Source organism: Telmatherina bonti (genome assembly GCF_933228915.1).
Source record: "Telmatherina bonti genome assembly, chromosome: 19".
Taxonomy (NCBI): domain Eukaryota; kingdom Metazoa; phylum Chordata; class Actinopteri; order Atheriniformes; family Telmatherinidae; genus Telmatherina; species Telmatherina bonti.
The window spans coordinates 11,888,180-11,912,847 of NC_136617.1; the positions used below are offsets into that span (position 1 = coordinate 11,888,180).

Below are 24,668 nucleotides of genomic sequence, written 5' to 3' on the forward strand. Positions count from 1 at the left end.
GAACTTACAGCCCTGATTTGCATATTTTTCAACTCTGTGCCAATATCCACGATTTCTTTGTCAGATCAATTGAAACAAATGCGTTTAGAAAAGCAAAAAAAAAAAGTAAACATTCTTTATTCCTTAAGAGCTTGCGTGTGCATGACCAGATAATTCATTTTTCTTCAATTTAAGAAATAATTTAGTGCTTATTGTGGGCTCATGGGTTCACTGCTAAACGGAAATGCTACTGTAAATTCAGCATACTTTCAATGATGGCAGTTTGCCAACAAAACAGTTTGGGTCACTTAGAGTTCAAGCTTTAAAGCTGACATTTTAAGCTGCATTAGAGGACATTTATACTTTAATTTTTATAACGATCACTCTGTTCTTTGGGTCATTATGGTGGTAATGTAGAAAAGAAAATATAGAGTCCGGACAGCCGGATATGTTGCTGGCAACTCCTGAATTAAAGCCGGACAGTTATTGACGTTGTCAGACTGTATTACTCTGCTGTAGATGTGTTACACTGGAAACCTTTGGCACACAAGCAGACATAATACAATCAATGAAATGTTATTAGATGTTTTTAAATTTATGTGTGTGTGTGTGAAAGTGTGTGTGTCTGCACGTGCCTGCAAACCCAGTGTTTCCAGATCAGTCACAGCTGTTGTGTCTGTTTTTATTACTTTTCTCAGCATGTGGGGAAGGTTTTTTTTTATTTTTTTATCCAGTCTTTGTTCAGCTCGTTGCCTCTTTGTCCCATCCTGTTATTAGCTCAGTCGAGCACTGGTCATCCCAACATATTGAGTCCTCACAAACACAAGGTTTCTGCTATTGTTCACCAATAACTGTCTAGGAATTTGCCGCTGTCCAAATCAGTAATGAAATCTGTGGCCTCTTTGTTATTCCGTCTTGGTCTTTCTTATGATTTGAAGTCCGAAAGAGCAGACTGTGTAGTCTGTAACGGCCTTTTAATTGTCTCAATATGTTCGTGAATGATGTATTCTGCATGAGTTGATCCTTGATGTTCAGATGGAAAACAGGTGTTTTACATGCACAAACAGAACTTTGAATCTTTTCTGACATTTTAACAATTTATTATGTTCACTTAATAAGAACTCCAGAAATTAAGATTTTAGTCTGCTGGTTGTGTAAAACCGACCTTCCCAAATGAAAACATCACCCTGTAGGATCTGTATGATTCTTAATGTATCATAAATCAAAAGAATGATCATTTAAATGAGAAATGAACGAGCTGATGAATTAATCATCAATAAATCATGGCTTTCACCCTGTCTGAAATGGTTAGTTGATTTATTTATAAGCCAATTTAAAAAAAAAAAAAAAAAAGTTCTCTTATGAATATATGGTAAAAGTCACGTTAAAAGCTCAAATGTCCAGGGCTGAAATTATTGTTATTATTGTTGTTTATAACAAAAAGCTGATTATATTTGGGGCTTTGCCTGTTAGAGTCATAAAGACTCATCTTTTACACATTTATTCTTCTCATTTGACACATTCAATGCATTAAAGTCCCACAACTGAACTTTGGCTGATTTCCTTGCTGAGGGTCACCCCTAACGAAGGCTAATTCAGCATCTATCTTGTGTCCTGTATCTCCTCCGTCTCTTTTCAAACAATAACTATGAGTCGGATGTTGTCTTATCTATTACTCTGTTGAAAAAGATAGCTGAATGCCGCTTTGTTAGCGTTTACATCTCTATGTAAGGTTTAAATAACAAGAAACTGTGTATTACATGTGAAACTCTGATGCCTGTCATGGTGTTGTGCATTAAAACCATGTCTGAGTTGTTAAATCCACTTATACCATCGTCCCACACCGTTAACATTTTCTGAAAGAAATATTTATTTATTTCTTACAAAACTTGCTCAATAGGCTAAATTATACTGTTGTATGTTGGCGTCAATGTATCATTTATCCTCAATGGTTTTTATAAAAGCTTTTATGCTTTTGAGTCTTCATTTCAGAATGACGTGAACTGGTTTGATCAAGGTAAAATACAGAGGAAGAACAGAAAGTAAAAAGCATATAATACACACATTTACTTATTATTGATTTATTATTGTTAGCCGCACTTTATCTGCATCATTGTATCTGTCAGCAAATACAATCATTCAGACATACCGAGCTAGATGTATCCATTCAGGTTGTGGATTATTCAGACACTACTTTGTGATTTTAGGGTAAACAATAGAAATAGGTCTTATATATTTTATATTAAATGTCTAACAACTTTGGACTAGAGTTACCTGTAGGGGCAGCATGAGATGCGTATGGTAGATATATGCAACCCAGAAAGCACCATAGCATAACAAAGTGGCGTGAAGAAATGCAAATAAAAGACTAAAAGTATTAACATCACAAGAAAATGATTCAAGACCAACCAGTTATTTGGACATGTAAAAATCAAAAGAATGAAAGGTATTGTTTATTTTAGTGCTTCTACTAATTTCTCCATTTTAAGCAAAGTACACAAACAAGGTGTCATACGACAGCAGAGACTGTTGATTACAAAGATGTCAGTCTCATCACCGTAGGATAAAAACTCTGCGAGCTTGTAGCCAAACAGTAGAAACAAAAAAACCCACCATAAAATCATAAATCGTGTCTTAAGTTTGATGTTTCTCTGGTCAAAAGTTTTATTAAATCTAACAAATACCCTCGGCTGTCGTTTTCTCCTGTGACTCTACCTTCATTTGAAATGAATCCTGATACTCAGGGTAGTTTCCATGACGATAAAGGAGGTTTTATAGTCAAGTATTCTCTCTTCCTACGTAACACTCTCTTGCGGTTCACTTCTTTCTGGATCATCATCATGTTTCTGAGGCTAAATTGGACAATATCCTTCTATTCTCCTTACCGTGACGGTTAACTGTAGTGCCAGTTGTTGACGTGACTCTCAAAAGACCTCCTTTAAAACATCTGTAAAACTACTCAGGGTAACTCTTTTTTAGCTTCTGTATTTGCCCAGCAGCTCATCAGACATTGCTTTATTGATTCCCAGTTGAACTTTTTCTTGTGTTTGGTTGTGGTTTCTTTTAGGAGGAGATAACCATTTAAATTTTGTAATTTATTTCAGTTGGATTTAAGGCCCGTTAACATTGCCTGTACTTACGTAATACCGTACATCCGTTGTAAACACCAGTGTCTCATATTTTCATCTGTCCCTTACGTTGGGATGGCTGTTACATCGGCTCTGAGGTCAGAGGCCAATTTCAGACCAGAGCTAACAGGACAGTGGTGGAAGAGATCACGATAATGTACATATCAGAAAGTGACATAAAAAGAGGCATTGCAGTAGATGGCTGTAGTCTATGTGCCTATTAAATACATCACATCTTCTTCTTCTTTTACTCCTAATACATGTTGCATACCGGCTACACTGTGCAACACAGTTTCTGGTGGTACTACTCTGCTCCGTCAGGGTATGCGTCCAAAAGAACTCCAAAAAATGACCAAATTACGCACGTAAAAGATGCAGACGATGGACGAAAAGGTCCATATCTGTTTTCACCTTAGAGAGTCAATGGGTTTTTACTCTGATGCAACACATTAATTCTGACACTTCTGTGGTGACCTCCCATATATCCAAAATACACACAGCTGTTGTAGTTGTGAATATATATATATATACATCATTTAGTTTCGATATGCTATTTCAGACAGAAAGGACAAAATAACTGGCTTAGTTGCACAAATCCATATGTCAAAGCAGAACCTCCATCCTTTCATTAAATATTTTCATGTGTATATGTGGATTTGTAGAAATGGCCAAATTTCAGCTATTCAGTGGCAACAAGTACAAGTTGTAACTGTAAAAAGAAACTCAAAAAGATAGGAGCCAATCAGACATCGTTGTTTCACATGAATTAGCTCTGCACTCTCACATCCTTTCTGCCATCCATTACTCTGAACGAGAATCCCCTCTCTAATTGACCTGATTGATCAAATTCAGGTTAGGTCAAGAAAAAAAAGGAGACATGGAGACAGCTAGACACCTCTTCACCGCCGCCACTTAAGGAGAAAACCCACAAAGCTAATTAATCGGGGCCGACTGCCTCATTTGCATGTTTTTGCAAGCACTAATTAAGATATGCAAAATATCCAGATGAGCTGTGCAGCCTAAATATATTTTAAGCAACTCTTTGGCGCAGAGGTATGGACAGGAAAATAGATTGAGGCCACGTCCTCCACTGTTGCATTAATCTGAGGCTTCCTGCGTCAGAGCTGCGGGAAGAGCGGCACGTGCAGGAATTTGTCTCCGTGACTTTGACACTTACATATGAATATATCTCATGTAGTGACAGAGAGCAGAGAGAGCGGGGTCCCACATATGATGCAAACAGACTGCAAGATCTTCAACGCACAGTACAGTAGGGATAAACGTGAGAGGGCACAGATACAGCTGGGGAGATGTGTGGCTCGCTTGAAGAAGATTTGATCCAACATACCAGGGAAAGAACACTGTTGGGCCGAAAAATCTGTACAAATCAATCAGGTTTAAAAACATGTTGCATGAGGGGTCAAAAAACACCTGGTTTAATTCTGAAACAGTCAACAAGAATTGCACAAGCACACATTTGATATATCCCCCGTTGGGACGCTACACCGACGTTCCCTATATTTTCCTTTGATGCAAACCATCAGAGCTGCTTGTGTAACATGAAGCGTCAACCTCTTTGGAGAGGTGGTCACATCATTTAAAGAGATGTATTTATTTCTGCACCCAGCCCCCCCCTTTGGCCGACTAAAATATCTATACTGCTGTTTCATCAGTCAGGGATCCCTCAACACATAGTACAGAGAAACATATTTATAGGGAAAGAGTTTGTACTCAATAAATAATTCAGTTTAATGTTATATGTTAAGTATGAGTCATCAAATTTGTTACCTGGAAAACACCAAAACAGTAAAGCAACCTGTCGGGGAATGACGAAAATGTGCGATATGCATTGTTGAATATTGCATCAGTGTCAAATCAATACACATTACTAACCTGAAGTGCACTGGTGAGGTCTGCATTCCATTTGTTTCACCACAAGTCAAATCATCTTTGCACAATTATGATTAACTTTGGGATATTGCACATGTTAATAACTATAAATTTTCAATATCTCTGCATTTGGAAAGCAAAGACTGCCTGCGGGGTATAATTTCTGCTATTGATGAAAGAAACAAATGGCGACAGTTTAACAGACTTATTGTCATATTTAAGCAGAAGAAATCTGAGAAATAACAACTGAAAGATATCAAGCGAGATGCTCCATGATTTCACCTGGGGGAAAAAAAAGGTTCTTTCTACAGCTTTTTTGGAATTTAATGTTCCAGTTATGGATATGAGATGGAAGCTGATGGTTTTGGACGAATCTCTCTGTGTTGAATCAAAGTAAACAAAGATGGCTGCAGACAGTGTGCTTCTTTTGTGAGACCCGTTGAATCATGCCTCAATCACATGTTTACAGGACCATGTGAAATGTACTGAAGATGAGCAAAAGATAAAGAACAGCGCTAACAGAGGAACACAACTAGGGAAATCCTTTCCCAAGCAGTCTTAAGGCAAAGGGATGTTCCACAAGGGACAATGTTCCAAGAAAGGATGGACATTTCTGCAAAAATGCACAAGACAATGTTTTAATATATCGTGGTGCTTGTTCCACAGCATGAAATGTCTTTTTTCTGCTTTTGCTTTTAACCTTTTAGAGTCCAACACAACATGTGTTGCATCAGTTTGTGGTAAAAACGTTATTAAAAAATCTGCTGAACACAGTCTGATACCACTAATAGAAACCAAGAAACAGAACATTACACTGTGATGACTTTGACATTCCACATGATAACAAATGGTGAATTCCCCCCCCCCCCCCCCCCAAAAAAAAAGTTTTGTTACATTTTGCTAAAGGGCCAAATAAAGCTTGTCAAAGCAGCGCTTCATTAAATGTACTTTCTCATTCCACCAATGCTGCAGTCAATAAAATGAAATGATTTATGTAAATAATGGTGTATTGTTGCTTTACCTATAATCAGTCTTGTTCAAATTATTTGCTATCAATGCAGCTGTCGGATCACAATAGGGTCAGCCATGGCTGTTTTTTTTTTTTCTTTTTAACCTCTTACACACACACAAACCTTACACCCATCTGGAAGTGACAGCAATATAAAACCTCCTTATGGCCATATGGCGAAACACATCGGTTCTGCCATATGGCTGCAATGACGAGCCCGTCTTTAAGCCACCCTTGGCCACTTACAAATGGGCCAAACAAGCTGGTGAATTCCCGCACTCGTGTCCTATTTGCGAAATCAGAGAAGGCGTGATGTGACAATGTAAAAACGGCTGCACCGTGGCGTACTGGTTAGCACTGTGGCCTCGCAGCAAGAAGGTCACTGGTTTGAGCCTCAGCTGTGGAGTTTCTGTGTGCATTTTCTCTCTGGGTTCCTCCGCTTCCTCCTTCCGTCCAAAAATGTGTATGTTGGGTTAATTACTCTAAATTGTCCTTAGAAGTGACTGGTTGTTTGCCTAACCACACCCCTCACCATAGTAGAGAATATTTAAACCTGTCATGTTGTAATATGGAGGATTCAGCGCTATTTGTTGACAGTTTCAAATCTCACGGTGCGTTAGTCGCATACATCGTAACATCAGATTTATCATGTCAGTGTGCTGGCTTGAGCCTGTCCTCCCAGTTTTCCTACCTTCCGTACCAGCACAGATGTGTATCGGCGGTGGGTTAACTCTGACCCCCATCCTACCCCTGTCCTTCCACAAATCCACAATAAACAGGCATCAGATGGGTCAACTTGGCCTTTATTTCCTATTTTCTTTCATAATCTATAAATGAATACATGTAAATAAAGGATACTTCCTTTTTTTTCCCCCAGCATATAGAAATATATGTATTTATACCAGTACCACTAATCAAAACCAGTATTTAGCAATATTTAATCACAATTTGTCCAGAGCTTATCAGTATTTTAGTTCCTATTGGTGTACAGCAGATAAATGCATTCTCAGCTCTGAGTGTCCATTCATAACACGTCCTTACTGTAACAAAGAAGTGTGGCACATATCAGATGTAGTGAGGAGCACCATCGCAACCATCTTTGGACGCAGATGCCTCTGATGGCTGCTGCTCTCGAACTAAACATGTAGCTCTGGCAAATGATGATGACAAATGAGATAATTTAAAAGGAAAAGCAGAGCAAGACAATAAGCATGTCTGCCAGAACACAAAACGGACAGCTTAAACTCTGATAAGTTACAGCAGCTCAAATAAAAACTCCAAACAGAATCCTGTAAAATTACATCATCTGTCAAAAGCTGCTGTAAATAAATAAAAAAAAAGTGTTTTACAAGAGGATGTTACTCTGGGATTTGTGCAAAATAAGGAGCGAGGAAGATAAAATGTGTGAGGAAGAAGCCTCCTGATGATCAGACTCTATTTTGTCTTTAAAGATATAAATGTTAAAGTTCTGTAAATGAATTATTTATCTACGATTATTGAATCTTATGTTTGAATTCCTTTTGATGCTGATTCCCGGTGTCTCCATTTGATTCAAAGGCAAAACCAATTCTTATGAGAAAAGTGTTCTTAATTCATTTGTTAAACAACCGAAGAAAGATTAAAAATAATAGACTTTAAGAGCTCCAGCTGAGTTTAAGGAGATATTTATATTTAAAAAGTTAACATAAAGGGATAATTAGCACAACTGAGTAAAATTAGAAAGCTTTTCTTCCAGAAGAATACCAGTTCAACCTTTGTCATCAACTCTGTGTGAAACTCTAGAAATCAAGGATCTCTTTTCTTCTTTCTTCCCTTTCAGAATTTAGCTGAAGTTTGGTGATGTTGAGCATCATCCTCAACTTTTCTCACCTCCTGGTACTTACAAGTGATGATGAATGTTGGGATCTGTCCTGCTGGGTCTTCTTCCAGCATTGTAAAAAGGCAAAGTGAGCCCAAACTCCTACCTGAAGACTGAGCTGGTTGCATCTCCTGCTGATTCTTTAGCTGCTACATACATTTAAAGTGAATGTTAATCAGTTCCAGAGATTCTGTTGGAATCTATAAGTTGATCCACAAAGCTGGTAAAACCATTGGACACAACAGCAGGAGGTCTCTGAGCAAACTGGTCTCTACTGTGGACAGTCCTGCAAACCCACTCCATGACATACACAGCTCTTTCTATAACACAGTGGATCTCAGACTTACGTTTTAACCCCTGCTGCATCATTTTTTCAGCCCAGTACAGGGCTGAAACACCCAGGGGTGTCAATTTACATTTTAGTTCAAGGGCCACATTCAGCGCAATCGGATCTCCAGTGGGCCAAACCAGTGAATTAAAAGCAGAAAAACCTATAAAAGATAAAAACGACTCGTTCAGATGCAGATGTGTTGCCACCTGCTTCTATCTCTGGTGTTTGGTGTAAGTTCCTTCACCTAATCTAAAAAACGACTAATGGACTGGCAACCTGTCGAAGGTGTACCCTGCCTCCAGCCCAAAGACTGCTGGGATAGGCTTCAGCTTCCCCTCGACCCTTAATTGGACTAAGTGGTTCGGATAATGAATGAATTAGATATTTTTGCTCAACATCCTGTTCATTTAGCCGATGTTACCCAAAAGCAGGAATGGGGCAACGTAGGGCTGGGCGATATGACCAAAACCTCATCTGACGATATAGCTCATTTTATATCCCCTGTAACAATATACATAATGATATAAAATTGTTTGTGTAATTTTGTGTCAGTCATTAGCTATTTGTCAGATGTGCTTGGCAACAGCAGCAATGATCTCCTTCAATCTGCGGGAACTATGGCCGCATGACGTTTCTCGGGGTAAAGCCTGTTGCAGCATTTGTGTTTGGAGTTCATTATGAGCGCTTTCGCCACCACTTGACACTGCTTTTGAGGCATTTGCTCATTGACTCTATTCTTTATTCTGTATTCTTTATCCAAATCCTAGCGCAGGTGCTAAAAAGAGTTACCGGTAGTTGTGCCGGAGTCCGTTGTTGGGACTGTGAGCAAGTCAGTTGTCGGTTCCACGTTGGTCTTTTTATATCCAAACCGCATCCATGCGACAGAAATTTCCCCTCTTTTATGAACAAGCTCATTAGATTTGGTTGCCTGGTCATCTTTTAATGAATTATCCTGCTCTGAAACGTATCTGCTACAGTCTTTCTCCACATTTTATATACTGCAGCGTGCATGCCAAAAAGCGCATCTTGACGTAAAATACTGCAATAAAGCACCTTATCAGTAGAGCCTCATATGAAATAATAGACCTTTTCTATCATCCAAACGATATATATCGTCATATCGCCCAGCCCTAGAGCAACTTTCACTCCCAGTTAAAAACCTCAGATGGATGTAAAAGTGTGGACTGCCAGTGCTTTTTTTTAATTTTTTTTAATTTTATCTCCATGCATGTGGCATTGCTCACCTCTGAGCTACAGAAGCACAGAAAGGATACCACAAAGACAGACTCGGTCTCATGGCAGAGCAGGTTAGCATCAGGTTGGTGATGGATGGAGGATGAGGTCAGTCCTGAGGGGGATCCGGACTCTCTGGAAAAGACCTGTTGTTCTCTCTCACGCCTTCTCTGTGTGTCTCTCCCTGCTGTGCTGCAGTCCTCTGATGATCTCATCCACTCACGCACAGAGCCTTGGTAACCCACACAGATGAACACACACACACACTCACACACACCACATGGACTCATCACATCCTGGGGAAAACACTCCTGGTGATTCCCTCTTAAAGGAGCTCGACAGGTTCAGATGTTGATCACAGATCAGGATGAGGACAGCTGTGAAAACATAAAACTGCAATATGTTCAGCTGTACCGTTTTCTTTTTAATCTGCATTGTAAAAATAAGTGCAGCTCTTCCGCAGAAAGCCTCTGATTGCTTCTTAAGACACGACACAGCGCAGGTTAAAGGTCTTAATCATGACTTAATGGAGTAAATTCTTTTTTAAGGACTTACACCTTTTTGATTTTAATCAGATTCAACTGAGATTAAGTAAATTGGGAGCAGATTGTGAAATCTTGATGAACTAAATAATCTTCTAAAATATTTAAATGAAATTAAGTTATTGCAGGATCACATTGGAGAAATTTTCTGCAGAAGTGGGTTTAAACATACGGTGAAGTAAGGCTGTGTTTGTGGTCGTGTAGGATGCCACATTGTAGTTTTTAATGCAATTACAATTTAATTGTTGTCAAATTCTTGGAGGTGGGTCAGAGATGAGATGCAGTAAACTAGGTTCCATACGTTGTATTCCCTTTTGTGCCTGCAAGACAGCTCTGGGACTTAGAAGAACAAAATTGAGTGTTTATTTTGCAGAAATGATGAATGGGAATAGTACTGTGAAAGTAGGGGGAAAGTTGAAAGGAAAAAGTGTGTGGCTAAGTATAGACGAAATCCTGAAATATTTTTGATTTCATTACAGTGCTCAAATGATTTTTATTATTGACTGTTATAATTTGATTTGAAATAATTGTGATGCTATACATGTGGCATTTAGTTAAAACTGAACAAGCAGAGCGATGCAGCTTTGCATCGGTCTGTTAGGACCTGAGCTGAGCTGAAAGGTGAAGCTCTCGAGTTACACATGGTAGGGCGAGGAACTGGGCCATCAAGAAGGGGTCTTGGAGTTCACCTGCTGCTCCTCACCATTTAGAAGACCAAGAGGAGGTGGCTTGGGCATCTGGTCAGGATTCCCAAAGATCATTGACTCCTCTTTGGTGATGTTTTCCAAGCACACCCGACTGATAGCAAGTCGCGGAGAACACCCAGGACACGCCGAAGGGACTTTAGACTGTCGGCTGGTTTATTCTCATGCAGCGTCTGCATCAGGTTAGTTAGTCTGTAGGCTCTGTGTAGGTGCACCTCTTCAAAGGTCTCAAGAGGCAAAAACTGGGAAAGGTGTCCACTTTTTGGGACATTGTCACTGGGGTTCCAGTCTTACCAACGTAACCCTAAAGAGCAGCGCTGGACCTTGCAACTTGGCAATAAGAACAAAGCAGGAATAATGCTGTCTTTAAATGCACCATGGATTTTTTTTTCCTGTTTTAGTCACACATTAAACCAAAAACCACAAACTGCACAATATCCAACACGTTGTTCAGCATGAGACGGAACCAAACCGTTCCGTCTCGTGCTGGAGCGCTTTTTAACAACTGAGCTTTTGAGGTTTCCTGTTCGAGGCTCAAATCCAGGAGTGTTGGAGCCTTTTTGATGGCTTCTACAGAACTGTGAAACTGCATTCCTGCTCACTTAGGACTATATATCTATCTATCTATCTATCTATCTATCTATCTATCTATCTGTCTATCTGTCTATCTATCTATCTATCTCTTATTTAAGTTCTGTATTCGTTTTATAAGATCCACAAAAGATTACATTGAAGCTTCACTCTAACTACAAGTGTTTCTTAAGAGAGTCCATAATATGTGATAAATGTCCAACCTTGCAGAAACTCTCCATTCTCCTATTCTACGTTTTCACTCTACTAAAATCCAAACTGAAATTCATCTCACATTGTTTTGTTTTTGCACCAGAACCAATAAAGTCAGAAATCTGATATTACCTTCTGTCTTTTCTTTCAAAGGGGAGTAATAGTTTGTTTGAGCACAAAAACTGCTGAACATAGATTGTATCACGAGATGACTGCTCCGTTCCCCAAAGGACCTTTGTGTTTCATGTTGAAGTTCGAAAATTTGAGAACTCTGAATAAAAAAAAAAATGTCAATGTGACCCTGAACTTGGCACTATAATAATGCAAGGCGTGTGAATACAAAGGTGCCACTTGCTTTAACGCTCACACAGCTGCGGGCAATTAGACGAAAACTCACAATCACACCACAATGAAAAACAAAGTCAAGTGTGTAAGAGCAGTTTATAAGATAATAATACAAACAGCCTTAGAGAAGCAATTAATCAGATTGAAATCATCGGCGCTAAGTGACGATACGAAGCTTTGATAAGAGATGGACTTGACACGTCAGGCCTCCATGTTTGATCAACATAACACGTTTGTTGAAATAACTATTTTTCTCCTTGTTCGTTCGATTGTTGTCGACTCTCCAGCTTTCCTTCTCTCTTACGCCATTTACATTCATGTGGATTTAAAAGTGATTGACCACTAATGACAAATGAAAAAGTGGTTCATTTCCTGCTGGTGCGGAATGGCTTCTCGAAAGCTCAGAATACAGCAATCACGCACAAGCTGGCAAGGCTGATTGACACTGCAGTGCTGTATCCATGCTCCAGCAGGTCCTGCTCCTGCCATTATTTGTTATATTAGGCTTAGGAGAACCCTTGGCTGCCAATCTGCGTTCATGGAAATTTTGCATAAAGATAAAAACTTTCTAAACTTGCCATGTTGCACTGCTGGGTGTCTTATTACATCCTGTTTGATTTGCAACACACTGAACTGCAATGAAAGGGAAAAAAAAAAAAGTCTAAGGCAGATTTAATATTTTCATGGATCCTTGCTGTTTCAATGCACTGGGTCTTGTTATGGTGAAAAACAGATTTACCTTTCTGAAGCATAATGTTACTGTCTTTTGTGATGCAGACAAAGAGCAAATATTAATAGTATTTTACTTTTTCTGGAAGAAATTTAAGGTACTTTGGCACTATAGCTGCGTTTCCATTACAGTTTTTCCTTTAATTAAAACAATATTTGTAAATTTCGACAAACATTTGCGATTTGCAGGTGTTTCCAGTGAACTGTGTTTAGCCAATTTGCCACAGCTTTTCAAAGCCTTTCTCCCTCATTTTCTCTTCTAATTCATTGTAAAACTCTGAAATTTGCTGTTGTTTTTTTTCGTACTGCGCCACCATTTCCGGAAAAGAACTGATCACATGACCCCGTATGTCACAAGGGCGGTCAAATAAATGCAAAAAAAAAATATTTTCATTACACCTTTCCAATATGCTTTTATATCAAGATGTCTGAAAAGCCAACTATGAGAGCATAAAAACTTTTCAGCGATATTTAGGTTTTTCGCAATTCTAGAAGTAATAGAAACCAATGTTGACAGGTGCATTTATATTTTTAATCCTACATTGCCTATATCCTGGCGTCCTCCATTGTGTTTGCAAATTTCTGATTATCTTCACTACATGGAAATGTAATATATAAATACATATATGCATATATATTTGTTGGTGGTTGGACATGTTGGCGAGATTGGCTGTTTGCAACATAGTGAACTGGGCTACACATGTAGCTTACCATCAAGTATAAATGTGGCCTGAATGGAAAAAATGGATTCGCTGTCAAGTGCTTTGTGTGCCTTTCAAAGCACTATAGAAATTAACTTCATTATTATTATTTAAGAAAAAAAGTACATGCTGTGTAAGTTTTGTGTTGCCTGTTCTTTGTTGTGCGTATTCATGTTGTGCAGTCTAATACACAAAACAATGAAACACCTCTTCTTGCCTCGTGCTATCAGCAGGTCTCCATGAGGTTTTGCATTGTGCGTGTCACTAATTTCCCATTTATTTGTGTTTTCTAAGCAGTATGGTCCCAGTCTGCTGGTGGTTTTGATCGAGACCAAAAGATTGCTGGTGTTTTTCTTTTATCAGCTGTTCACTGACGCAGGTAGAAATTAGCAGGTATTGAAAAGTTTTAAACCAAGAATTGACCCTTTATTCAACAGTTTTTTTTTTATTATTATTTTTTTTTATGTGCGTTATAAATCAGTGCTGACATTAGCGGTGACTTTGAAATGAGTTTGTGTTAAAAATCGGGAAACTTTGGGATGCAGAGCGGCGGGTGTTGTTGTCCACTAGCCAATGAGATCATAGCTGGAAAGTGGAGTTGCTGTTTGCATCTCTGGGAGTCCCGCTGCCACAGGGTTTCTTTCGCACTCTCTCTTTCTCACTTTCTTGCTTCTCTTGTTTTGGCACATGTTGCCATGGTAACTACAGCTTTTTTGTTGTCAAGTTGTAAAAGACTTTTGAATGCCCATACTGAGTTCAAATTACTCCACCATTCATTCACACATACTGTGATGCCATCACACACACCTACCTGTTGTCACACCCACACCCAGACACACACACACACACACACACACACACACACACACACCATCAGCACCTCCTTTATATATTCTTTTCATATTCACATTTTAATATACAGCAAGATCTTTGGTTTTTATTTAATTATCAGCTTTATTTGACACAGACACCTTCACTGACATCTTTTTTTTTTTCTTAATCTGGCAGGAGATTACCCAGAGTGCCGCTGGCCTGAGGAGCGTTGCAGGGAGGAGACGGCAGACTGAAGGAGAGAGGGAAAATCGGGAAGGACTGACGGTTTTTGGAGGAGGTCACACTTCAGGAAGAGCCCTGCCCCCTCCAGTAAAGCACCTTCTCTTAAAGGAAGTGCAGTAAGTGCCAAATTTTTACACTATTTTTTTGGTGTTTTGTTCGGGAGCTTCATCGGTCACAGTCCAACTATTGTTAAATCCCAGTCCATATCCCAGAACAAATTTCATGCGAGCTGGGTTTTAACATGCTTCTTTTGGTACTTTTTCAAATAACCAGATTTAAATATTTTACATATCATTTGTAGCTTCAGCACCTCCGCCACACCTGACACCTGGCGCAGGTGCTGGTTTTTGTTTTTCTTTTATATAAAGTTTTCTTTTGAATACAAGCTTTTTTTTTTTCACTTATTTGAATTTGCATTGTTAATACACAAGAAGACGTTAATTTAATGCACAGCAAGTTCAGCAACCTGTTTTATATCTCTTGTGCCTCATGCAAAACTCTGGTGTGTTTTTCCTATTGGAACACTTTTACAGCCAATTCAGCTGGCAGGTTTGAGTGACTAAAACATACATGCCATTGAATGCATCAATCTGCAGACATGCAATGCAGCAACTGAACAATATAGTAGAAAAGCAGAAAGCTTCAGCGAACATACCTGACAGGTTCTTGGCAAATCTGACTAAATGTGACATTTTCCAGCGTCCTGAAGTTCTGAGATGAAGTGAGCTGAATTTATTTGCTGTAGATTTGTAGACCTCAGCAGTTGTGAAACAACTAAAATACGCCCACTTCTCAGTGTTTGTCCATTTAGAGAAGGTTTAATAACTTTCAGAGCACATTCACTTTCTTTGTCCTTGTTTTCATAAACAAACCAGGTGGCAAGTTGCACACCTGTTCTTACCTTGGCTGCACAGGTGCAGCAAGACTTACTAACTTTGACTGATTTGTAAGGTTTCTGTCTTTTTCTTCTCTTTTTATTCGAACAATTTGAATAATTTTTCACATCGTTAAATTGAACAAGTCTTGAATTCTTAATTTAGTAAAGTGTATTTTTTAGTTTTTCAATTTCTCTTTTTGTTTGTTTCATTTTTGTAAGAAATAATTATTTTCCATGACTAAAGTATCAGAGAATAAGTAATTTAATGATCTTGAAGTCACAGCTTTGCCTTCTGTCAGAATAGACATGTTTTTCTTCTTAATTTGAAAAAGCAAAACAAAAAAAAACCAACAACAAAAAAAAAAAAAAAACTGTGAAAAGATTATTTTACCAACAGCTGATGGCTGGATCAGCAGTGCAGATGTTAGATTTGGGCTGGTGGTGGTGGTCTGATTTCAATTTGTATTATAAAGTGAGTCAAGATTACTATACACACATTGAAATATACAGGGATTTCTAATTAAAATAACTTTAAAATAACTTCTAGGTATTAAAAAAGTATACTAATCATAATGTGAAATACTATACCTTTCAGATGTAGATACTTGTAAATAAATGTTTTTTTTTAATTTGTAGATCCTTTATGGTTTATAGGTTTTAATGGGCAAATGTATAAAAATGTGTATATGTAAATTCAATATGTAAAAAATAAAGTAAACCAGACTGTAACAAATAAGTGGAAATCAATACAAATAGAAATGTATATAATGTTAAATGTTAATAAAAATTGATATCTATTAATTGATCAGATTTGAATAAAAATTAATAAAATTTAAAATGTTATATTTATTTTATATTTATATTTAATATTATAATTTTATATTTTTAAATTTAAAAAGAACAATTTATTTTTACAAGTTTATATGAATATATTAAATATAAAAAAATATAAGCAAAGAATAAATAAATGTAAACATGTAATTCTGTCTTTAACTTTCAGGTTCATCATGTTTTTTTTAAAGAATAGTTCACTGAACAGAAAGATGACAATTTACCTGTATGAATAGTTTTTTGCATGAAAACAAAGGTTGAAATGATGAATTTCCCATTTGAAATCAGATTGCATTGTTTGTAAACCCCGAAGTTAAAGGTAGATGGACGCTCTGGTTTAGAGGGCACATAGCTGAAAAAATGATTCCGCAGTGAGTACAATATTGAAAAAAAAAAGTGAGAACCACTACTTTAGGGACCTGACAGATAATATAAATTCATAGTTTCAGTGGGGAAGTTTTTTTCTTTTGTATTGATTAAAAAAAAAAAGAAAAAAAAAAGATACATTTTAAGATATTTTTAACCCTGTCCTTTCCAGCATCATAACATGCAGAACGGCAGTCTGTGTGCCATATTCTGCCTGACAGATTTGCTTTGCTAAGGGGACATGTCAGATATGTTGCTGTCCTTGATATTTTGAAATATTTTAAATATTATTTAAATATTTAAATATTATTTTTACTGTAGTCATCAGTTCTGATGTGACAATGCTGAATCTGGCAGGGGAAGAGAAGTGAAGAGAGAAAGGTATAGAATTAACGTGTGAAAGGAAAGATTGTGTAAGCTGTAAGCTCACAGTATTCACAAAAAACAAATAAATGGTTGCAGGAGTACAGGACATGTAAAGTAGAATAATAATGGGATGCAAGAACACAAGTTATAAAACATACCTGCATAGAAAGACATGCATTTTTTCAGAGCATCGTTGTTAGTTACGTCTGCTTTACTTGTTGATAGTTTTGCTGGATAATTTAATAAAATGTTTTTTCTTCTTTGATTTTTCAGCTTGATCTTCAAATCTTTATCTTCAGAGATTTAAAGAAAAAATTTTTTTTTGGAAAGCTAAACTCACCCTGTTTTAACCACTGAAGTGGAAAAGTGGAAAGTCTGACCGGTAGCGGCTGCTTTCAGAGGTGACATTTTTTTCATTTTACAGGTTGCTGAACTTTGCTTGAAAAGTGAGTAAATGACATTTTAGTACTCGGCATTTGCCTGCAGGAGTCTGGTTGTGTTTATTTAATGGCAGCCCCATGGGAGGGAGCACCGGGAGCCACTTTTTTTGTGTTTCTCAAGCCAAGGACAAACAAGTTAAATGACTTTGCAGAGCTGTTGATGCTGCAGCTATGTGAAATTTTGTCAGCTGTGCCTCCTCTTGGAGCTGCAGTGGAATATGCCTTTGCATTTTCATTTTATGTCCCAAACCTGCCATTTTATCTGCGTGAACAACTCGAGATTAATTTTTCTCGGGAATATAATGACAGTGTTAAAATACACAGCTGCCTTTGATGAAAGTCTCCGGGGAGATGATTGCATCGCTGTAGTGTAAAAGTGCATTCTCCAGCTGATGAATATGTTGCACTTGTGATTCAGAAGAGGCTTTCAGTTCCTCAAAAGCACTTGTAAACAGAGACTCAGCGAGTAACAATGACAGACGTTACTTTGGGCGAAGCACCTGCACCATCTGAGTCTCGGTTTATGACTCCATCGCTCATGTGAGGCAATGGAGAGCATCTTTTTTTTCTGAATGCTCAAAGCTGTGTGCCTTGTTAAGGCTGAATGTTGGGGAAGTTTGCTTAAATTGTGTTTAGAAGGAAGTGATCTTTATAGCCAAACATTTGATCCTCTTTGATACCCCAGGATTTTTCTAGTGATGAAGATGGTTTTACTACTGTGGAGAAAATACTAGAACTGATACTACAGTAACAAATTTCTTGAAATATCATTTTATAAGAAACTGACTTCATATTTAGTAAAGGTACAGCTAAGACTTCAGTTATCCTCTGTGGAAATTCACATTACAACATTAAATCATAGTACACACATCTACAGTGAAGTACAAACAGCTGTCTAATAATGTTATGAGTAACTCGTACTCGTACCACTTCACACACACACACACACACACACACACACACACACACACACACACACACACACACACACACACACACACACACACACACAGAATGCACTTAATATGTGTGTAGACATTTTTGTGTATTTGTATGCATGTATATGTGCATGAATATACAGATGTGTATTTTATTGGATTTAAAATCTGTATTTTGTATTTTTCTCAATCTAGTTTTCTAAGTAACACACAAATTTCCCCATTGTTGGGTTCAATCTTATTTAATCTCGTCTGGTCTGGTCTTGTCTGGTCACGTTTGGCCTGATCTGTTCTTGTTTGGTGTTGTATTGTCTGCTCTGGTAGTTTGTGGTCTGGTCTGGTCTGGTCTGGTCTGATCTGATCTGGTCTGTTCTTTTCTTGTTTTGGTGTTGTTTTGTCTGTTCTGGTCTTTTTTGGTCTGGTCTGATCTAGTCTGGTCATGTTTGATCTTGTTTGGTCTGATCTGGTCTGTTCTTGTTTGGTCCGGTCAGGTCTGGTCTGCAAGGTTCTTGGGTCAGAAGTAGATTTCTGCATGCACGTCTTTTGGAATACAAAAAATGTAATAATTACCCGTGTCAAGAATATTTTGTTTTTATGTTTGTTTTTAGCAACTTCACACAAAAACTACTGGGTGCATTTTTATTTATGTATTTTTTTTTTTACATTGGGTCATGGCCAACCTTAATATCCAGGGGAGGTTCCCAACAGGTTTTACAAGATATCAAAGTTAGACCTGGATCCAGCAAAATTCTGGATACTATGATCCAGAACAAGATAAAATAGATTTTTGATTTTTGGGGAAATTAAGAAATAAACATATAAAATCACCCCAATATAGCCGAGATATTGTTGATTCATTCTCAATAAATGAAGGCATCTAAAAGTGTATCCATATAAAATGGATGTAAGACACAACATTGGGTGGAAACTACAATGTCGGTGTAAGTAAACTGCTTGACGGAGGTCTGCTCTTCAAGTGCTTTTCTGGTTACAGTTTAAAGCTGCTCTCAAACCATCTTGATGAAGCAAATCAGAACGAACAGAAGCGAAAGCACTTTGATGGAGAAGAAAACCATTACAGAGCAGTAACAGCTTTCCTGCAATGCTGCTGTCAAACGGTCCCAGTAGTTGGGATTTCTTGTCTAAATTTCAGCTCAGTCCAGTTTTATTCCGATCATCCCAATTCCTGATTGAAGCCATCTCAAGGAAACCTAAAAGATCTGTCAAATTTCTTTCAGCCTACTTTTAATCCAATTTATCAAATTCATTGTTTATTTTATATTGAATATGTCTGTACATTGCCAGGTCAAAACAGACATTACCTTCCTGAGGAAAACAGTAGATTGTATTGAATCTTCTTGAATTAATCCCACCATCAAGACGATGTGACGAGTGGTGGGCGACAGTGTAGGGGAGAAAGTCCTTTTTAACAGGCAGAAGCCAATGAGGAACACCATCTGCCTCTCACTCGGTGACGTTCGTACGGTGTCGTTCTAAACACTGATGTACATTGCAACTCTAAAAAGCTCAAGCTTTTTCTTTTCTTTGCCTGCAGCAAGAACAGGAAGCTTTACTTTTCACTAAATGCTTCATTGAGAAGAAAAAAGTGAAATATTGCAACTAACATGCTGAGGTAGCATAAGTATAACTCAACCAGACATGAAATACTCGCTGAAGATGGACTGAATAAACCTGTTGAACACAACTCTACCACAAGATAAGTCAAGTTTGACTTTGACTTTTATCAACTTAATTCATTTAAATGTTATTTGTATAACATCTGTTCACACCATCGTCTCAGGACACTTTACCGACCAGTCAAATGGAGCTAATTCATTGGAATCCAGTCAGTATTTGTTCAAAAAGTAAGATGCTGCTATTTTTTTTTTTATATTAAAAACATTAGAAACTTACTAAATAAAAAATTATTTCCACTTTCAAGCATGTGATGCCCTCATACATGTATTGGAGCTGCAAAAAAAAGAAACAACAAAAAGTTATATTCCCTGTCGTCATTTTACAGTGCTAAGAAGAGGGCATGCATTGTAAGCAGTGTTTACACAGATACACTCACACTGTGGGATTTCATGCTCAATTCTGGGTTTTCTTTTCTTTTTTTTTTCTTCTTTTTTTTTCTTTGCATGTTTTTTCACATTACAAATTTAAATGCCACCTGCATCAGACTCCTTAATGAACAGTCCACATCCCTGAAGTGACCGCCATGCACGGAAGACCTGAGGGCCCACACAGCACGACATGTTCATGGAGATGAATATAGATGCTACTCAGGTCAGCGTGTACATGAATTTTAATTTTAATTTTATGGCAAAATGACGTTACTTACAAGAAGTTAGGGATATCTGGCTGGCTGAATGATACCTGAATGAACCCAAAATGCACTTTAAACTTTACAGGTGAACTTAATTTGTGTTTGTCTACAGTTTTGAAAGTAATTGTACAGCTTTTAAATGTTTAAGTACTGAATACAAAACATAACTGTTTTTTGATAGAGTTAACTTGCAAAGACAATTTCCAAAGTCTTTTGATTCAGTTACAGCTTGTACGTTGCCATTCTGTTCACATATAGGCGACATCTACCACATGACAAGTCGCTGAGACGTTGACCTTTCTATGTTGAAGTATCCTCACTGCACTGTCTGAAATTAAGTAATTACAATTACATGGTTCTACTTAAATGCCATCTATTGATGATAAAATATCAGTGTAACCTCAACATTTTACATGTTCTGCATATTCCATCTCAAAGCTAAACTTCCTTAACTTTTTTGGGCAGTGTGTGTTATACTGTTGAATGTATTTTTATACTTTGCCGTGTGCCATCCTGTGACATCTGCCTCACTTCAAATGCGACATGACTGTTTAGACTGTAGTCCCTTTGAATAACATCATGTACATATCCATTTTAGGACCACATATATAGTCAGAAATGCTCACTTTTGCCAGAGTGAATGAAGCCATTGGGGCTGTAACAATACATCTATCTACAATAATATATCGATAATGTGGTCAAATTGCCAAAGTCATCGATTTGAAATGTAAACATTGTTAAAGTTCTTCTTTAAGTTGAAGTGAATTACTTTAAAATGCTCGATGATGTTCTGTTTGTAACAATTACCTGTGATATTATTTCATATCAACTGTTAAATCCTAAATGGAATCAAATCGAAATCGGATTCTGACTAAATTTGAGATATTTGCAAATATCAAATTGCCGGCCATTATATCGATATATTGTATCATGATCAAACTGGTGATTTCCAGCCTAGTAGACATTGTTTATTCTCCCTGTTGTGCTGAAGGTGAGTCGTTAGGCTCATCAGCTGATAATGCATAATGCCCATTACTAAGACACACAATTACTGTCAATCAAACTTTGATATTGTTTTATATCCCCGCTCTAATCTACATGCAATTAGCTTGCTTTACATAAACTGTTTTAATGTATATTTTTCTCAAAAGTCATCTTATGGGGTAAAATTCAGCCACTGCACTAATTTAACTGGAGAATGAACTTGAAATCTGATGCTTAATTTTTTTCCCCCGCTCCGTTGTGCATTCCCGTCTATGGGTGATTGAGAATATCGATATACAGAAAGAGGATGATATTTAATGTGACACCATTTCTGTATTTGAAAACAGTGTATCGGTATCCGAACATTAGCAGTAGTGGTTTGTTTTTGTGTTGCACCTAAACTTTACTTGGTTTTTGTTTTTTTTTTCTTGAAGAAGACTTTTGTAGAAATATTGGAGATCCTTCTTTGATAAAGGCAGTTTTATTTTCTTTATTCATAATTTAAATACAATTTTGTTTTCAACCATTAAATTCTGGTAAAGGAAAATGGCAACACATGGTCTTACTTAAAATATGGCATTTTATCGTATTGTTACCCCGTATTGCGACACATATGATATTACCAGATTCTTGGCAATACACACCTGTTAGCCTCTGACATCTGCTTTTTCTTCATTTAGTTATGGATTTTATTTGATTTATTTTCCCTTGGTCCTCTTGTATGTGCAGCTCACTGTATCATTAACCAGCTGAAGCTATGCTTCTCTTTGGACAACGAATGCCTTTTCCTGGCACGTCTCCCTTGCAGGCCAAATTAATGCAATCTCGTTCTAATTGTAGATGCAGCACTTTGACACCAGCAGTTGCAAGAGCTCCCCAAAGACCCTGTGATGAAATTTAGGGCTTTTTTTCCTTTCTGGAACAAACTGGCCATCATTAGAAGTCTATGACTCTTGCACATGATTTCCTTTTACAGTGGAGTCATTTCCTTCAAGTAATTTCTAGACGCTTTTAAATCCTTTGCCAGACTCAGACATTCATTACCCCTTTTTTTTTCCTTTCCTGGAAGCATGTGTGTTAAACTGTATGAAAGAGGCTCAGATGTTTGCTTGCATTGACTGTATCTCACACACAAAGTCAGGTAATGCAAATCATTCTGAGAAAATCTCTTGTAATCTTTCTAGTCATGTCCAAATATTTAATCTTTTACCATGTCAGGATTTGGCTTTTTCTATTTAAAATCACAAGAAATAATGTGTTTGTTAGATTTTGAATCATTTGAGCTACAAAATAAGCCGCATGGAGACTAAATGTTGAAAGCAGAGATCTGTTTTATGCTATTTTCCGATTTGTTGGCTAATCGGATAGATCTAGTGGCAGCCCTAATTTTAAACATAGTCAGCTAGGGTTTAAATCAGATAAAGGAGACATAGGGTACCTAACTGAAGGGATAAATTAGTGCTTTGTGTACTCATAACAGATAACAGATAACACATAAATGAAGTAATAAGCCAATTTTAGGCTGCTTCCTTGTGTAATTTGTTGGAAGCAGGTTGTCTCAAAGAATTTGTAATTTGTTTTCATTTTTAGTTGCAATGGAAACAGCCAAAACAGTGTGACAGAAGTAAAATGGTATTTTTGTACCAGCAAGGTGATTCTCAAATATCTACAAGCTGAAAACTTGGCATATCTCAGCTTGGTGCGCCATGTGTCGTTCATCAAAATAAAGGAAGTTGGACGAGTGACGGACAAAAGAAAGTGGCGTGTCTGAATAATTCGAATCTCAGAGTTAAGCCGTGACATTATTTCAAACATGGAAGGGTTAGGGTTGATGAACCAGTGTTGCATCACACATGACAACTTTGGAAAGAGCCACTTTTAGTCCTGACCCAAAGACAATCATTTGTTTAAATTTTTTTAGTTGAATTTATGAAAAATGCCAACGTTAATGCAGTTTCACAGGGATGAAATGATATGTTTACACCAACAAGGTAATTACCAAAAAGCTTGTAGCTGAAAAAAATGGCCTTTCTCAGTATGTCATGCAGTTTGTCCTTAAAGAGTATGTGAAAACTACAAGAGGAACAGTATCTCAAAGAGATGTTTTTAAGAAGGGAGGTGGGGGTGGTGGGGTCCAAAGAAAGACCTGAAAAAGGACCTTAGAGATGAATCAAGTCCAGACAGGGATCTGTCTGGACATCTGCGGGCAGCTGTCCAGACAGGGATGTGTCCGGACATCTGCGGGCAGCTCCCTGCATATTATTTACGTGTTCCTGGTCCAACACACCTGACTGGAATTATTTAGGTCCAGCATCCGATGAAGTGAAGATCTTCACAGTGACTCATTAATGGAGCTCTTCAAGTTAATTTGAGTCAGTAGTGTTGGAACAGGAATATGCTGAAAACCTGCAGTGCACACTAAAGATGTCCAGATTTGGTGGCTCTGGTCTACATAGAAAACCAACTAAATGGCAGCCAGTATGAAAAAAGAGCTTTGAAATTAACTTCGAGAAGCGTGGAGAGCTATTCCTGAAGACTGCTTAATTAAAGTATACACTCTGAGGGAGTTCAGTTGGTGTTGGAGGATAAAATATTTATTTTCAAGATTATAAGAATTGTACATCATCTTTTTAAGCCCTTATATATCATATTTAAATTTTTGTTTGCACACATTTAATTTAATCATTAGTATCCAATGAGTTTCAGTAATTTACTGCATTTATTTCCATTTTGCTGGAATGTTTCCTGGCTAGAAGTGATTCCTGTGCACATGTCAGGATCAAAGAAAGGCAACACAAAAAATCAAATCAAAGTCAAAGCAGAACAAAGTCCAGGAGGAGACACCGATCCAGATCTGCCGTGGATGTCAGGGTGCCAGAAGAGAAAAGGAACTGCTCACTTTAAATTTCTTAAAAAATTCATTTCAGTTCAGTTTCAGTTCAGAAGCAGGATGAAAGAAATGATAGAGTCGCAAAAATACGTATGAACAAGAAATTCAGCGTTGCCTTTAAAGAACGTAAAGAACTGGAAAATGTTTTAACAAAAAGTGAAAAGAAGATTGCACTGACTTCATATGCTCCCTCTCTGGAGATGTTTAGACTTGTATCTCTTACTGGAGTCAAGTCATGTGCCGGTATGAAATTCTGACAGATTGATAACCTTAAGTAAAAATATCCCAGTTTCATGTTATTTATACGACTACGCTGTTAAATATTGGTTTTTGACTTATTGGCTGCCAGGCATTGTTTT

General features: G+C 37.5%; 1 long non-coding RNA gene across 1 annotated transcript in view; it reads left to right on the forward strand.

The window, feature by feature from the left end:
• The window catches only part of LOC306770245, an 80,024-nt gene that overhangs the window by 33,119 nt on the left and 22,237 nt on the right, over positions 1-24,668 (forward strand). Inside the window, exon 2 of the long non-coding RNA XR_013771730.1 lies at positions 14,241-14,404. This is a non-coding gene — a long non-coding RNA (uncharacterized lncRNA). The remainder of the gene's footprint in view (positions 1-14,240; positions 14,405-24,668) is intronic.